The following is a 5,297-nucleotide window of genomic DNA, read 5'->3' as shown; positions in this document are numbered from 1 at the left end:
ACCATTCCTGTGACACTAGTTACAGATTCCGATGCTTCACTCCAGGTTTTCTGTATCCCTTGGACCTTCTTATTGACGATGAAACACAGAAATTGCATCGGAATGAAATAGAAAAGCCACAATGCCGACTTAAGTACAAGAAGACTGACTCTTCTGACTGACTATGTTTTGAACCATTCCTGTGACACTAGTGATCGATTCCAATGCTTCACTCCCAGTTTACTGTATCCCTTGGACCGTCCTATTAACAATGAAACACAGAAATTACATCGGAATTAAATACAAAAGGCACAATGCCGACTTAAGTACATGAAGACTGACTCTTCTTACTGACTATGTATTGAACCATTCCTGTGACACTAGTTATAGATTCCGATGCTTCACCCCAGGTTTACTGTATACCTTGGGCCTCCTTATTGACGATGAAACACAGAAATTGCATCGGAAGTAAATACAAAACGCACAATGCCGACGTAAGTACAAGAAGACTGACTCTTCTTACTGTCTATGCTTTGTACCATTCCTGTGACAGTAGTTATAGATTCTGATGCTTCACTCCAGGTTTACTGTATCCCTTGGACCTTCTTATTGACGATGAAACACAGAAATTGCATCGGAATTAAATAGAAAAGGCACAATGCCGACTTAAGTACAAGAGGACTGACCCTTCTTACTGACTATGTTTGAACAATTCCTGTGACACTAGTTATAGATTCCGATGCTTCACTACAGGTTTACTGTATCCCTTGGACCTTCTTATTGACGATGAAACACAGAAATTGCATCGGAATTAAATAGAAAAGGCACAATGCCGACTTAAGTACAAGAAGACTGACCCTTCTCACTGTCTATGTTTTGAACCATTCCTGTGACACTAGTTATAGATTCCGATGCTTCACTTCAGGTTTACTGTATCCCTTGGACTTTCTTATTGACGTTGAAGCACAGAAATTGCATCGGAAATAAATAGAAAAGGCACAATGCCGACTTAAGAACAAGAACACTGACTCTTCCTACTGTCTATGTTTGAACCATTCCTGTGACACTAGTTATAGATTCCGATGCTTCACTTCAGGTTTACTGTATCATCTTGGAGCTTCTTGTTGACGATGAAAGACAGAAATTGCATCGGAATTAAATACAAAAGGCACAATGCCGACTTAAGTACAAGAAGACTGACTCTTCTTACTGACTATGTTTGAAAACCATTCCTGTGACGCTAGTTATAGATTCCGATGCTTCACTCCAGGTTTACTGTATACCTTGGACCTCCTTATTGACGATGAAACACAGAAATTGCATCGGAATTAAATACAAAAGGCACATTGCCGACTTAAGTACAAGAAGACTGACTCTTCTTACTGTCTATGATTTTAACCATTCCTGTGACACTAGATATAGATTCCGATGCTTCACTCCAGGTTTACTGTATCCCTTGGACCTTCTTATTAACGATAAAACACAGAAATTGCATCGGAATTAAATACAAAAGGCACAATGCCGACTTAAATACAAGAAGACTGACCCGTCTTACTGACTATGATTTGAACAATTCCTGTGACACTAGTTATAGATTCCGATGCTTCACTTCAGGTTTACTGTATCCCTTGGACCTTCTTATTGACGATGATACTCGGAAATTGCATCGGAATTAAATAGAAAAGGCACAATGCCGACTTAAGTACAAGTAGACTGACTCCTCTTACTGACTATGTTATGAACCACTCCTGTGACAGTAGTTATAGATTCCGATGCTTAACTTCAGTTTTACTGTATCCCTCTGACCCTCTTATTGACGGTGTAACACAGAAATTGTATCGGAATTAAATACAAAAGGCACAATACCGGCTTAAGTACAAGAAGACTGACTCTTCTTACTGACAATGATTTGAACCATTCCTGTGACACTAGTTATAGATTCCGATGCTTCCCTTCAGGTTTACTGTATCCCTTGTACCTTCTTATTGACGATGAAAGACAGAAATTGCATCGGAATTGAATACAAAAGGCACAATGCCGACTTAAGTACATGAAGACTGACTCTTCTTACTGACTATGCTTTGAACCATTCCTGTGACACTAGTTATTGATTCCGATGCTTCACTCCCGGTTTACTGTATCCCTTGGACCTTCTTATTGACGATGAAACCCAGAAATTCCATCGGAATTACATACAAAAGGCACAATACCGACTTAAGTACAAGAAGACTGACTCTTCTTACAGACTATGTATTGAACCATTCCTGTAACACTAGTTATAGATTCCGATGCTTCACCCCAGGTGTACTGTATACCTTGGGCCCCCTTATTGACGATGAAGCACAGAAATTGCATCGGAAGTAAATACAAAACGCACAATGCCGACGTGAGTTCAAGAAGACTGACTCTTCTTACTGTCTATGTTTTGAACCATTCCTGTGACAGTAGTTATAGATTCTGATGCTTCAATCCAGGTTTACTGTATCCCTTGGACCTTCTTAATTGACGATGAAACACAGAAATTGCATCGGAATTAAATAGAAAAGGCACAATGCCGACTTAAGTACAAGAAGACTGACCCTTCTTACTGTCTATCTTTTGAACCATTCCTGTGACACTAGTTATAGATTCCGATGCTTCACTTCAGGTTTACTGTATCCCTTGGACTTTCTTATTGACGCTGAAGCACAGCAATTGCATCGGAAAGAAATAGAAAAGGCACAATGCCGACTTAAGTACAAGAACACTTACTCTTCCTACTGTCTATGTTTGAACCATTCCTGTGACACTAGTTATAGATTCTGATGGTTCACTTCAGGTTTACTGAATCATCTTGGAGCTTCTTGTTGACGATGAAAGACAGAAATTGCATCGGAATTAAATACAAAAGGCACAATGCCGACTTAAGTACAAGAAGACTGACTCTTCTTACTGACTATGTTTTGAAACCATTCCTGTGACGCTAGTCATAGATTCCGATGCTTCACTCCAGGTTTACTGTATACCTTGGACCTCCTTATTGACGATAAAACACAGAAATTGCATCGGAATTAAATACAAAAGGCACAATGCCGACTTAAGTACAAGAAGACTGACTCTTCTTACAGTCTATGATTTGAACCATTCCTGTGACATTAGATATAGATTCCGATGCTTCACTCCAGGTTTACTGTATCCCTTGGAATTTCTTATTAACGATAAAACACAGAAATTGCATCGGAATTAAATACAAAAGGCACAATGCCGACTTAAGTACAAGAAGACTGACCCATCTTACTGACTATGTTTTGAACAATTCCTGTGACACTAGTTATAGATTCCGATGCTTAACTTCAGTCTTATTGTATCCCTCTGACCTTCTTATTGACGGTGAACCACATAAATTGTATCGGAATTAAATACAGAAGGCACAATACCGGCTTAAGTACAAGAAGACTGACTCTTCTTACTGACAATGATTTAAACCATTCCTGTGACACTAGTTATAGATTCCGATGCTTCCCTTCAGGTTTACTGTATCCCTTGGACCTTCTTATTGACGATGAAAGACAGAAATTGCATCGGAATTAAATACAAAAGGCACAATGCCGACTTAAGTACATGAAGACTGACTCTTCTTACTGACTATGGTTTGAACCATTCCTGTGACACTAGTTATAGATTCCGATGTTTCACTCCCGGTTTACTGTATCCCTTGGACCTTCTTAATGACGATGAAACACAGATATTGCATCGGAATTAAATACAAAAGGCACAATGCCGACTTAAGTACAAGAAGACTGACTCTTCTTACTGACTATGTTTTAAAACCATTCCTGTGACACTGGTTATAGATTATGATGCTTCACTCCAGGTTTACTGTATACCTTGGACATCCTTATTGACGATGAAACACAGAAATTGCATCGGAATTAAATACAAAAGGCACAATGCCGACTTAAGTACAATAAGACTGACTCTTCTTACTGACTATGTTTTGAACCATTCCTGTGACACTAGTGATCGATTCCGATGCTTCACTCCCAGTTTACTGTATCCCTTGGACCTTCTTATTGACGATGAAACACAGAAATTCTATCGGAATTAAATACAAAAGGCACAATGCCGAATTAAGTACAAGAAGACTGACTCTTCTTACAGACTATGTATTGAACCATTCCTGTGACACTAGTTATAGATTCCGATGCTTCACCCCAGGTTTGCTGTATATCTTGGGCCTCCTTATTGACGATGAAACACAGAAATTGCATCGGAAGTAAATACAAAACGCACAATGCCGACGTAAGTACAAGAAGACTGACTTGTCTTACTGACTATTTTTTGAACCATTCCTGTGACACTAGTTATAGATTCCGATGCTTCACTTCAGGTTTACTGTATCCCTTGGACCTTCTTATTGACGATGAAACACAAAAATTGCATCGAAATTAAATACAAAAGGCACAATGCCGACTTAAGTACAAGAAGACTGACTCGTCTTGCCGACTATGTTTTGAACCATTCCTGTGACACTAGTTATAGATTCCGGTGCTTCACTTCATGTTTACTGTAACCCTTGGACCTTCTTATTGACGATGAAACACAGAAATTGCATCGGAATTAAATACAAAAGGCACAATGCCGACTTAAGTACTAGAATACTGACTCTTCTTACTGTCTATGTTTTGAACCATCCCTGTGACACTAGTAATAGATTCCGATGCTTCACTCCAGGTTTACTGTATCCCTTGGACCTTCTTATTGACGATGAAACACAGAAATTGCATCGGAATTAAATACAAAAGGCGCAATGCCGATTTAAGTACAGGAAGACCGACTCTTCTTACTGACTATGTTTGAACAATTCCTGTGACACTAGTTATAGATTCCGATGCTTCACTCCAGGTTTACTGTATCCCTTGGACCTTCTTATTGGCTTTGAAACACAGAAATTGCTTCGGAATTAAATAAAAATGGCACAGTGCCGACTTAAGTACAAGAAGACTGACTCTTCTTACTGTCTATGATTTGAACCATACCTGTGACACTAGTTATAGATTCCGATGCTTCACTCCAGGTTTACTATGTACCTTGGACCTTCTTATTGACGATGAAATACAGAAATTGCATCGGAATTAAATAGAAAAGGCACAATGCCGACTTAAGTACAAGACGAGTGGCTCTTCCTACTGTCTATGTTTTGAACTATTCCTGTGACACTAGTTATAGATTCCGATGCTTCACTTCAGGTTTACTGTATCCCTCTGACCTTCTTGTTGACGATGAAACACAGAAATTGCATCGGAATTAAATACAAAAGGCACAATGCCGATTTAAGT

Source organism: Schistocerca piceifrons, unplaced genomic scaffold, assembly GCF_021461385.2.
Source record: "Schistocerca piceifrons isolate TAMUIC-IGC-003096 unplaced genomic scaffold, iqSchPice1.1 HiC_scaffold_1544, whole genome shotgun sequence".
Classification (NCBI taxonomy): Eukaryota; Metazoa; Arthropoda; class Insecta; order Orthoptera; family Acrididae; genus Schistocerca; species Schistocerca piceifrons.
This window is presented reverse-complemented; position numbering follows the sequence as displayed.